The 13,045-nt window shown below is 46.5% G+C and overlaps 1 long non-coding RNA gene across 2 annotated transcripts in view; it reads left to right on the forward strand.

Annotated features, from left to right (window-relative positions):
- Positions 1–8,107: 8,107 nt before the first annotated feature.
- Positions 8,108–13,045, forward strand: part of LOC103690421 (uncharacterized) — a 13,938-nt gene continuing 9,000 nt past the window's right edge. For both annotated transcript variants that reach the window (XR_005497544.2, XR_005497545.2), the window contains exons 1-3: positions 8,108–9,250; positions 9,440–11,067; positions 12,240–12,387. This is a non-coding gene — a long non-coding RNA (uncharacterized LOC103690421). The remainder of the gene's footprint in view (positions 9,251–9,439; positions 11,068–12,239; positions 12,388–13,045) is intronic.

Consider the following 13,045-nt stretch of genomic DNA (forward strand, 5'->3'; position numbering starts at 1 on the left):
ATGTTCATCCATCTCATATAGATTTGATTTAGAGGACTCTGCCGGACAGAATTAAATATATTGCTTTGAAAAATTACAGAGAGCCTATGTTTGTAACAGTTCTGTTTTGATTGAATCAATTTTCTAAGCATTTATCCTTTAAGAATTCGAAAGTCCATTTATAGCGGTGGTTCTCGACCTGTGGGTCACAACCCCTTTTGGGGGGTGTTGAACGAACTTTTCACAGCAATTGCCTAAGATCATCTAAATACCAGATGTTTATGTTATAATTCATAACAGTGGAAAATTACACTTAGGAGGATGCCATGAAGTAATTCTATGGCTGGGGCTCACTGCAACATGAGGAACTTTATTAAGGGGTCGGAGCGTTAGGAAAGTTGAGAACCACTGGTCCACAGTGTGTGCCTCCCAGATCAACTTTATGCTACAAGGAAGTGCTAAAAGGGACCCCAGAATGGTTTCCTGGGAGCCATCAATAGCTGCCCAAGGGGAAGGATGTAGAAGAAAAAGCATGGACTGTCACTCACCATAGACATCTCCACAAGCAATGATTCCCTCCCATAAACTAAATTAATTATAACCCAGTGGCTTCTGGAGAGGAGAAACCCCAGTGAAAGCTTATGAGGAGACATCACTGGAGGATAGCAAATATTCCTAAGGGGACCCCATGATGGTCCCCAGTAAGAGTAAGTCATGGTTTACTATCCTTTGTTGTTGTTACTTTGTTTTGTTTGAGACAGGGTTTCTCTGTGTGGCCTTGGCTGCTCTGGAACTCTCTGGCATCAAACTCAGATCTGTCTGCTTCTGCCTCTGCCTCTGCCTTCTGAGTGCTGATCAAATACCACCACCGCCTGATCTATAGAGCAAGTTCAGGACAGCCAAGGCCACACAGAGAAACCCTGTCTCAAAAACCAAACAAGAGAAAGAAGTGTGTGTGGGTGTGTGAATGTGTGAGAGTATGTGAGTGTGTGTGTGTGTGAGTATGTGTGAGAGTATGTGAGTGTGTGTGTGAGTGTGTGTGAGTGTATGAGTGTGTATGTGTGTGATTGTGTGTATGTGTGAGTGTGTGTATGAGTGTGTATATGTGAATGTGTGTGTTAGTGTGTATATGTGTATGTGAGTGTGTATGTGTATGTGTGTGAGTGTGTGTATGTGTGAGTGTGTGTGTACATGAATGTGTGTGAGTGTGTGTGTATGAGTGTGTATGTGAATGTGTATGTGAATATATGTGTGAGTGTGTGTATGTGTGTGTGAGTGTGTGTGTATGAATGTGTGTACGTGAATGTGTGTGTGAGTGTGTGAGTGTGTGTGTATGAATGTGTGTAAGTGAATGTGTGTATGTGAAACTGTGTGTGTGTATGAGTGTGTGTATGTGAATGTGTGTGAGTGTGTGTATGTTGTGTGAGTGTGTATGTGTGTGATTGTGTGTATGTGTGTGTGAGTGTGTGTATTTGAGTGTGTGTATGTTGTATGAGTGTGTATGTGTGTGATTGTGTGTATGTGTGTGTGAGTGTGTGTGTATGAGTGTGTGTGTGAATGTGTATGTGAATATATGTGTGAGTGTGTGTATGTGTGTGTGAGTGTGTGAGTGTGTGTGTATGAATGTGCGTACGTGAATGTGTGTGAGTGTGTGTATGTGAGTGTGTGTGAGGGTGTGTATGTGTATGTGAGTGTGTGAGTGTGTGTGTGAATGTATGTGAGTGTGTATGTGTGTGAGTGTGTGTATGTGTGTGAGAGTGTGTGAGTGTGTATATGTGTGATTGTGTGTATGTGTGTGAGAGTGTGTGAGTGTGTATGTGTGTGATTGTATGTATGTGTGTGTGAGTGTGTGTATGTGTGACTGTGTGTGAATGTGTGTGTGAGTGTGTGTGTGTATGTGCATATGTGAGTGAGTGTATGTTAGTGTATGTGTGTCCATGTGTAAGTTCAGGTGCACATATGTCATCCTGCACGCATGGAAGCCAGAGGTTTTCCTCACCTTCCTTATTTGAGACAAGGTCTTTTGTTCCCTGGTGTAGGAGCCAGGCTAGCCGGCTCCTGAGCGTCTGACGTGCCCTGTCTGTCTCTACCTCCCATCTCACCGTGGGAATACAAAGCGCACAGCCATGTTAATGTGTTCAGACTCACACGGCTCTGGGAGCCTGGGGCTCACATAGTAGGTGCTTTGTCCACTGTGCCATCTCCAGCCCCACAGATTCACTCTTGAAAGATGCACTCGCTGATAGGCGTCACCGAGCAAGAGGAGCCCCGAACCAATAAAGCACCCACGAGCAATTAGAAAGCAAACTTTAGGAAACAATATGTTACCGTTAGAATAAGAAGAAAATATTTAGATGTAACCAAAGGAAAACCATGTTTAAATTATTCTGTGAGACCCACATGCTGAAGGGAATTAATGAATTCCTAAACAAAGAGGAAGAGATTCCATGTTCGTGGATTAAAAGACTTCTAAATGGTACAAGTTCCATAGTCTGTAGATTCAGAGCCTGTCAGAGTTTCCATGGCTCTTAGAAAGTCACACTAAAACACTAAAAGTTATATGTAAGGGTAGGAGACATAGAATAGCCAAGATATATATATATATATATATAGATAGATAGATAGATAGATAGATAGATAGATAGATAGATAGATAGAGGAAGAAGGAGGAGGAGGAGGAAGAGGAAAGAAAGAGAGAGGAAGAAGAAGGAAAGAAAGAGAGAGGGGGAGGGAGGGAAGGAGGAAGAAGGAAAGAGAGAGAGAGAAGGAAATGAAGAAAAAGAAAGAGAGAGGGGGAGGGGGGGAGGGAAGGAGGAAGAAGGAAAGAAAGAGAGAGAGAGAAAGAGAGAGAGGGAAAGGAAGAAATAAAGAAAGAGAGAGGGGGAGGGAGGGAGGGAAGGAGGAAGAAGGAGAGAGAGAGAGAGAGGGAGAGAGAGGGAGAGGGAGAGAGAGAGAGAGAGAGAGGGAGAGGGAGAGAGAGAGAACGTGGAACACACACACCCCTGTGCAGCAAAACACTGGACAGTTACAGTCATGATTACGACTGGCACTTGCTAGCTGAAGAGCAAACAGTTCTAAGGGACAGCCTGTGGGTGACAGTGGTGATTATCATCACACACGAAGACCTGACTTCAGGTTCCCAGCACCCGCAAAAAGTCCGGCACAGCACTGTGTAGCAGTGCCCAACACCACTAAAGGAGTAAAGGCAGGAGGACTGCGGGAGGACTGTGGGGGGGGGAGCTGCGGGAGGACTGCGGGAGGACTGGGGACTTCCTGGCCAGCCCTACCTGAAACTGGCAAATCCAGGCTCAGTAGATACCCTGTGAAGGTGATAAAGTGTAGAGGAAGACACCCAGTGGCCTCCTCTGGCCTCCACATACTCACACATAGATGGGTAGACACATACACATGTGCATGCTACACACAACACACAGACACACAACACGTCCACACAAACATGCTCATACAGATCAAAGACATGGACCTAGAGTCCGCAAGCACTTCGTTTTAAAAGTAGTATCTTGCCTTTCAATAACATGAAAACTTATATTTATAAAATTAAATTTAGTCAACGGTTTTATTTATTTTAATAAAAATAGCTCAACAAAAAAGCTACGTTACATAAAATATATGTGATGTACTATAAATTTTCTATCAGTTGATTTTTTGACAAGAACACGAGACATTTAAGAGGGAAAGAAAAAATCTTTTTTTTTTTTTCAAAAAAAAAAAATGGGGTAGGTCGCTTTGCACCATGGGAGTTTTGGAGCCAATGAGGTTTATTAGAAACATGATCTTCTGACTGTTTCCCCGGTATCCTGCCATGATAACATGGAGTCAGCACTGAGTCCATGGGAACCACGGGGGTTTATTTATTTTATGTACATTGGGTTTTGCCTGTATGTGCGAGGACAAGATACCACAAGCCCTGGAACTGGAGCTACAGACAGGTGTGAGCTGCCTTGTGGGTGCTGGGAATTGAACCTGGTTCCTCTGGAAGAGCAGCCATCGCTCTAACCACTGAGCCATGTCTGCAGCCCCTCCACCACCCCAAGTAAGAGAAACAAGATACATTTTTATTGCCCGCAGACTGACATTTGAGGATCTAGATGCATAAACTAGAGAAAAAAAATTACTAACCGAGTTACACCCAAACTAAAATCTCCTGTGCTTTGTAAAACGCCAACAGGAAGGCGAAAAGAGAACTTACAGAATGTGGAAAAGATTTCACGGATCTGATAAGGGCCATGTGTTCACAGTAAGCAATGGACCCTGGGGGGTTTGCCATAAGTCGGTGGTAGAAAGCTTTCTTGTATGTGCAAGGCCCTGTGTTCTCCCTCTCCCACACTCCTACCCCCCTGTAAAATCTGCAAGCACTCTTCACTGCTAAGTCATTTCTCCAGCTCCAATAAAGATTTTTTTTAAACCACTGGAGAATTAAAATAGTGAAATACAGACGAATCTCGATAAGTGTGACACAGTAACATAGCATTAACAGAGGTCACTGTCGACCCCGGGAACAGAAACACCAGCACCGCGATGTGTGGAGGAAGAGGTGCTTAGGGATGAGACAGTCTAAATGCCTTGTTTTGTTTGCGAGGAAAACAAGGATATTATTTAACTACGAGGCTGTTGAACAGAATGCTTAGCAAATTAAGAAAAAATAAGTACAAACCCAGAAATACAATTATTGATCAGATCCGCAGAAGGCAGAACAGGAAAAAGATCTAACAGAAATCACAAAATAAGATTAAAGAACGAATCCATCACAGCACAAAAATCACAACATGGTAAAAGGACTAAATTAAAGCCCGAGACTTAGATTTAAATCCATTAAAAGACCGATTTAATTTCAGCAGACCGAGCTACCCGCTATGTTTTTATTGTCTTTCCTGTTTATATTGGGAGTTAGCGTAAAATCGCATTCAAATATTTTTCCTTGGCTTTTGACTTTACATGAGACACTGTTAGTATCTCGCCACTAAAAATGTTTTAAGGGCAAGTCGAGCAAACTCACAGCTCTTTCAGAGCGACTAGTCTTGCAGGGATGGGACTGCTATCCTTGAACTCTGGACACAGTGAAATTACCATTTCAGAGTGAGAGTGTGATTTAAAAGCTATGACATTTACAACACTATCCCTATAAAGTATATAGGGATAAAAATCTAACAGAAGATGGAAAAAAAAATCTCTTAGGGAGAAAGCTCCTCTGAAAGACACAAAGGCAGCCTCCATAGATGGAGAGATGTATTCTGCTCATGTAAGGAAAGAGAATTGCATGAGAATTCCGATCTCCTAAGTGTCCATTGCAAACTTAATACATTTTACTCACGATCTCTGAGGAATTTCTCCACTGACTTTCCTGAGAAGATCGGGAAATTCATTCGGAACAGCAATAGGCCCCGGAGTCGCCAAAGCGATTCTGAAATGATACACAGAAAAGAACTCACCCCCACAGGCATCAGGACTTGCAGCAAAAATGACAGCCATTCAAGTACTCGGATGACAGATCTGGATGAATAGAATGATGGGACATTACCTGGAAAAAAATAATATAGAAACAATCACTTAGAAATCAGAATTTGGAATGTGGCAGGTGACATTTCAAATCCTCAGAGAAAGGAAGGCTATTCAATCAACAGCAACCAGGTTTTGACTCCGTATTTTACCTTTTTTTTTTTTTTTTTTTTTTTTTTTTTTGGTGAGTCTACAGATAGAAGCCAAGGCCACGGAGCTAAGTGTATTTCTAAAGAAAAATAATTAGATTCATAGGCCGGGCCCAGTGGCGCATGCCTTTAATCCCAGCACTCAGGAGGCAGAGTCAGGCAGATCTCCTGGGAGTTTGAGGACAGCCTGGTCTGCATATCGAGTTCTAGGACAGACAGGACTACATAGAGAGACTGTCTCAAAAATAAAATAAAATAAAATAAATAGATGTGTCACCATGCTCGTTAGTTTTTGTCAAATTGACCCAAACTAGAGTCACTTGGAAAGAGAAAGCTTCCAAGACGAACTGCCTCCATCAGATTGGCCGGTGGGCGTGTCTGCCTCCATCAGATTGGCTGGTGGGCGTGTCTGCAGAGACGTTCTTTTGATAAACAATTGAAATGGGGGGAGGGTGCTCAACCCTTGTTGGCCCTACTACCCCTGAGCAAGTGGTCCTGGCTTGTATAAAGGAAGCAGGATGAGGACGATAGAGAGATGGCTCTGCAGTTAAGAGCACTTGTTCTTGCAGAGGACCTGGGTTTGATTCCCAACATCCACATGGTAGCACCATGTACCTCCAGTTCCAGGGGTTATAATGCCTCTTCTGACCTCTGCAGGCACCAGGCACACATGCTGTACACAGATAAGTGTGTGTAAAACACATATACATATAAAATAAAATGTTTTTATATTTAAAGAAAGAAAGCCGAGAAAGTCATGAGAGCAAGTTATTAACAGTGTCCTCCATGCAATGGTTCTCAACCTTCCTGATGCTGCGACCTTTAATACAGTCCCTCATGTTGTGGGGACCCCCCTGCACCGTTATTACAGTTATTTTGTTGCAACTTCATAACTGTAATTTTGTTACTGTTATTAGTCATGATGTAAATATCTGATATGCAAGCCCCAAAGCTATCAAAGAGACCCACATGTTGAGAACCTCTACTCCATGGTCTATGCCTCAGTTTCTACCTTGAGTTCCTGTCTTGGTTTTCTTCTATTGTGGAAGCCAAGTAAACGCTCTCTTCCCCAAGCTGCTTATATTCACAGTGGTTCACCACAAAAGAAAGTTTACCAGCGTTGTGGAAAAAAGTTAGTTCAGCCATGGTGAAAACTGCAAGCATTCAGACAGAACTATAGGAAATAATGCTATGCTCTTCAAAGAGGGCAGGGATTCTTAACTAAGACAGAAGCAAAAGCTAGCAGGAAACAATTCTATACTGAGTTACAGGACTTCCAAAATAATCTTTTTCTCTTTCTTTGTTTCCTTGTTTCTTTTTTCTTTGTTTCCTTGTTTCTCTCTCTCTCTCTCTCTCTCTCTCTCTCTCTCTCTCTCTCTCTCTCTCTTTCTTTCTTTCTTTTGTTTTTCAAGACAGAGTTTCTCTGTGTAGCCCTGGCTGTCCCTGAACTTGCTTTGTAGATCAGGTTGGCCTCAAACCCACAGAGATCCCCCTGCCTCTGCCTACACAGTGTGTGCACCCGCCAAGCCCTGCTAGAAATGCTTCTTACTGAGGAGCGCACTATTGGCAAAGTAAAAAGATCTCACATTGCCAAGCAATTGCTAGAAAGTATACAGTCAGTTATTAAAAATAAGAAAGAAAAAGCAAAACGCAACCCTCCAGAAGAGAATGTATAACATATATAATGGTATATGTAAATATATAAATATATATATTGCGTGTGTGTGTGTGTGTGTGTGTGTGTGTGTGTGTGTGTGTGTGTGTGTGTGAATTATTCTTTTGGTCACTGTGACCACATACCTGTCAAGAAATTAGGGGAAGGAATTATCTGGGCTCCTGGTTCAGGAGTACCTACCACCCTTTTGGGAACGCCTGGCTGACAGGAAGGAGAAAGCCCGCAGGAAATAGCCGGGCTCTATCTAGCTTACTAGACGTACCAGCACTGACCCACTTCTTTCAGTTTAGCCCCACCTCCTCCACATCCTTCCTGAAATGCCACCAGCTGAGGACCAAGCATTCAAATATGCGCCATGGGAGATGTTCCACACTGAAACCACAGCTGGCTGCCACCAAGCAGGTAGCAGAAGAGGACACTTAGTGGTCTGTGGTCACAAGAGAATGTGTGCTTTCATTAAAAGTCAGAGATATGCAAATTAAAACCAGCAGAGGCTATTCCGTGCCCACTAGAAGTGACATAATACCAGCAGGCGATGACAATGGAGAGAAACCCAGGGACACGACTGGAAGTTCACGGCTGGCCAACAACTCCACTTCCATGTTTTCCAGAGACATGGGGATGGAAAAGGATGTCCCTTTCAGTACTCTGAAACAGCCGAGAGTAAAAACAAGTCACCCGGCCTACAGGAGTAACAGGGGTGACAACTGTGTGGGCACAAGTTTTGTACAAAGAACGCTGAAGGACTTCCAGAAGTTTCTGGTGTTACCTTGGTGATGACTCTCAATGAGTAGGGCCCCAGGATGACCCTGGGATAGCTCTGGGATGGCTCTGAGATGATCCTGTGATCACCATGGATGGCCTAGGATAACTGTGAGATGACCATGGGATGGCTTTGGAGATGACCTTGGGATGACCCTGGGATGACCCTGGGATACCCTGGGATGGCTCTGGGATGGCTCTGGGATGGCTGTGGGGATGGCTCTATGTGCTGCCGTGCTGGCCACAGCCTTTAAACCTTTGGCTTGGGAGAAGGGAACCATGATCTTCCCTGAATTTTCCCATCACACATAACATGCACATTTACACACGAACTCGTGTACCCACTATCATACACACTCACAAACACGAAGAAACTCTGGAACCCCTCCCTGCTCCAAATACCTGAACTCCTTCCTTCTCTGCAACAAGGGTCAGGCTGCTTAATCATCCAAAATCCAATGTCGAGAAGATATTGTGGAGCCATGATTTCATAACGGAGGACGGTGGACCGACGGGGTCTGCTGCACACAAACGCGCTGCTCTCAGATAGCGAAGGGCAGTGGTGCGGCCGCATTGGAACCGCCGTAACACAATAGCCTTCCATCTACCCCAGCCCACGCTTAAATGCTGTGACTTTTCTTTCTCACTTCGGGAGCAGAGCTGACCTCATGGAACGGTCGGTCTGGTTCTGAGCTCATGGGCTCTACTGTATTCAAGGCTCTTCTCTACACTGATGACCCTTTTTCCTACTCCTGTTTTCCAGAGCCCTTACACCTAGCACTCCACGGTCGTGGGTTCCACAGTTGTCTGGTCCTTTTTTTTTTTCTCCTGCCTCTTTTCTGTTGAGATGGCGCCGCAAGATGCTATTCATCTCTGATTCACCACTCAGATTCATTTCTACAAGCAGACAAAGAGTTCCGGGTGCTGTGCTGGACCAGGGTCCTGCGTGGCACCTCATAGCGACAGCCGTAGACATCTGAGCCATTGTGTTCACGTGTTCTTTCAGACTTAGGGATTAAATTCAAGGTTTTGAGCATGCAGACAAGTACCTTACCTGCCAAGCTGTCCCCTAAGCCAGAAGCTGGGGCAGCAACTGCTCCCCACACGCTGCCTTAGGATCCCTCCTACAGAATCACTAAGTAGCAGTTTCGCCTGTTGAATTTGGATGGTGAGTCCAGGTGCTTCCTTAAAAGATGACACACTTGTGGGGACACTTCTTTTGCAAATCAGGAAGAAAAGGTTCCTTTGGCACGAATCATGCTTTTCGTTTGTTTGTTTGGGGTTGCTTTGGTTTGATTTTAGTCTGTGGGCAGGACGCGCATCAACGCATTCCTGGAGGGCCTTCCGTGTCTCCTAGAATCCACACGTGGACTTCCCTGGAACCTGGCCCGTAGGTGGCAGTCTTCCTTCATCCTTCCTGGTTCCGGGATCACCGCCCTCAGGAGGATTGCAGGTGACACGTGAGTCTTTAGTGAATCCTGATGTTAACCGTTTCCTCTCCCTGGCGTTCTGCTTATGAGTGGGGGCGGGGCACAGAGACTCTACGTAGAACAACTCACAAAAGAGACGCCACCTTCAGAGCCAGAAGCTGCTGCTCCCCACATGCTGCCCTGGGAATCCCTCTTGCAGAATCACTAAGTAGCAGACAGTGTCTCATTATAAACAGTAAGGTAGATAAAGCCAACCTGTTGGTAAAAAGTCGTTCACGTTGGTGCAAGCCTTTGTACCCTGTTTGATCTCCCCTTCCTTCCTTGCCAACATATCCCCACAGAATTTGCAGTGGGCCGCTCTCTCCTAAATAAGGCCCTGCCCTCACCCGGCACCTACTCAACACGATTCAGACAGACCCAGCAGAGGTGAGGACTGCCCACACACATCCATCCTCCCTCTGCTGCGGGAGTTCTGGATGGGATGGCCAAAGGAAACTGAGATTTAAAAAGGCAGTCAGCGGCTGCCTTTCCTCCCACCTATTGTCTGGCATTGGGAAGGGAGTGCAGGTGGGCGCCAACCTCCTGGCCCTTTGGGGCTGTTTCTGAGCCACCAGCATTGCATGTCTGGCCCCAATTGTTAGTGGAGCCAAAGGGAGATTAAATCATTCGTGAGCATCGAAATGCCTGAGGAGTGCTAGTCTGAGAATGCTTCCTCAGTGTTTCTAAAAACCAACTCAGCAAAACAGGAACTCAGGTCTTTCACCTGAGTTAGAAAGCAGAATGCTTGCAGAATCCTACCGGCACCCAGAAAGGACGCTGGCGAAGGGGAAGATGCCCTGGTCTGCTTCAATGTGCTGATTTGGCCATTAAGGCCCCAGTTAGATCTTGGTCCCAATTGCCCAGGCTTGGAGTGTCGCTCTGACTTTGGGACAAAGCAGATGTGTGACACTGTGCTAAGTGTCCTAGGAAGCATCCTGGAATTACAGGTGGCCAGTGACCAGCCTGCTCCAAAGAAACCCAAGGGAGTGAGGAATTGGAACACAGACTAAGAGAAAGCAAATCCTTACCGGGCCCCATCCTCGCCCCTGCCTAAGGAATTCTGGTGGGAACCTGTTTCAAGCAGCTGTCTCCTAAAATGGTCCTCAGACGCTGGCTGATTGGGGTTCTTCTTGAGGACTCTCTTACTTCCTGTTCTCTCTGTTTGGCCACTTTGGGCTCACTGGGTGCCTTGTGCTTCTGAGAGATCTGTGCCTCAGGGAGCCGGTCCCCACTGACCGGATGGCGCAGTCTGTCGGTCTGTCCCACTGGTGGCTTGAGGCCAGTGAGGCAGGCCAACCATCCTAAGTGGCTGCAGGAAAGTCACCTACAAGAGAGCTGAGATTGTCTTACTTTCAGCCCTGCCTATGCCCAAGGGAGAGAGCTGGTCACTTCACAGCTCACAAAGGCCCGTGTTTCCGTGGCCCTGATGATGTCGGAGGGATTCTTCCCAAGGCACCAACACCTAAAACACCGGTGGCAAGGTACCAGGGCTGGATGGCAAGGTAGTTAAAAACAGGTAATTACCAGGATTCGACCGAACTGTTGTCTGTGCCAAGCCTTCTATAACTACCTCTCCATGTTTTTTCCAGACATAACATGAGGTGAAAGAGCATGCCAGCTGTTCCAGTTCTTTCCCTTGAAAACAAATCTCAGATATTTCCCCTCTTTCAGAAGAGGAGAGGGAGGGGGAAGAGGAGGGGGGGAGGAGGGGAAGGAGGAAGGGAAGGAGGAGGGGGAAGGGGAGGGGAGGGAAAGGGGAAGGGGAGGGGGAGGAGGGAAAGGAGGGGAGGAGAAGGGGAAGGGGAGAGGGAGGGGGAGGGGGAAAAGGAGGGGAGGAGAAGGAGGGGAGGAGAAAGAAAAGGGGAGGGGGAGGGGGGAAGGGGAGGGGGAGGGAAAGGAGAAGGGGAGGGGGAAGGGGGAGGGGGGAAATCTACTTAAGAATATTAGAACAAGGCCTTAGTAGGTTGTCTACACTGCCAGAACATCCCCGGCCTCCTCTAGATCCTTAAACTCTCCACAAGTACCCTCCACTGTTCATCTAAACCACACCAGATGGCTCCCAACCAGGAAGGGCCAACAGTTGTTGGAAAGACTGGAATTCAAACCATGTTAGCTTAATCAAATAAACAGGAGTGCCAGGCCCAACCCATATACTCCCGGGAGGCAGCCGTCCCTCACTTCTGAGAAGGCTTTGCTGATAAAGGGACAAAGGATGTTCTGCTTTCCTGGAAATGCCAAGGGCAACAGGTGAAGTGAAGGATTAGGGGGAAGCCATTGGCCGTCTTCCCCAGCTTCGGGGACACTAGGATCCATGCCAATAGCACAGAGCTTTGGAAAGCCACTTCAGAAAGCAGCTGAGAGTCTTAGAGTGAGAAACAGTGACAGGCACGCACACACACACGCGCGCGCGCGCGCGCGCACACACACACACACACACACACACACACACACACACACACACAAGCGCGCGATAGGGGATCAAATTTTCAAAGGTCGAGGGAAGTCTCAGGGTGAGCTTAGCCCCAGCTCTCAAGTGGGTAACAATGGCTTTGCCTTTGTCTTTTCCCCCTTTCTGGGGTGGACTCTCAAGTTTTCTCCACATTTATTTTTAGCATTTCACTCCTTTTAGGGAGTCCCCAACCTCACGGACTGGTAGATACACGGTGACTGTTTACGCTTTATCTGTAGGGTCAGAATGGCATGGGCTCTAGTCGTTTGACTTAGGTCGGTCTGCTCGGGACATGATCAGGCCCATGGTCCTGGGCACACGTCCGTTTGGTCCTCACCTGTGTGTCTCCAGCACGCTACTCGCACACAGGATTCAGTAAATTAACAGGTGAGTAAAGAGGTTGCTGGAAGCAGAAAAGTCACATTCACTGTAACTACAGAATCAAGGTAAACATCACCCAGGTGTGGCATTTGCCAGTGTCGCTCTGAGGGTGCTCGAAGCAGACCCCGCAGCAGCAGCCCTGCACCACGCGGAAGGGGAGTGCTGCCTCAGGTCTCAGCCGCTATACCCACAATCTGTCGGAACTCATCTCCTCTGTACTCAGAATCCGTAAGAATTTGTCTTCTACGCTGAGGCTGCACCAGGGCTGGGCGGCCCCCAGCCAGGCTTTGACAGTGGTAAGCATACAGAACACTACTCACGCCCAGAAGAAGTGGGGCTCTTCTGACGGATGACTGTGGTTCAAAGACCCCAATCAGTTTTATCAAAAGTTTCTTTCTTGCTAAGCCTGTTTTTAATCCCAGCCCTGCAGAGGCAGAGGAAGGAAGGGTTCTGAGAGTTCGAAGCCAGCCATCCAGGCCCATCTAACAAGTACCAGGCCAGTCAGGATTACACAGTGAGATTAGAGAGAGAGAGCTAGAGATAAAGATAGAGAGAGAGAGAGAGAGAGAGAGAGAGAGAGAGAGAGAGAGAGAGAGAGAGATTAGGTATAGGTATAGGTATAGATTAGAAAGAGATAGATGTATATAGAGAGATATAAGTGTGT

This window comes from Rattus norvegicus, chromosome 20 (assembly GCF_036323735.1).
Source record: "Rattus norvegicus strain BN/NHsdMcwi chromosome 20, GRCr8, whole genome shotgun sequence".
Taxonomy (NCBI): Eukaryota; Metazoa; Chordata; class Mammalia; order Rodentia; family Muridae; genus Rattus; species Rattus norvegicus.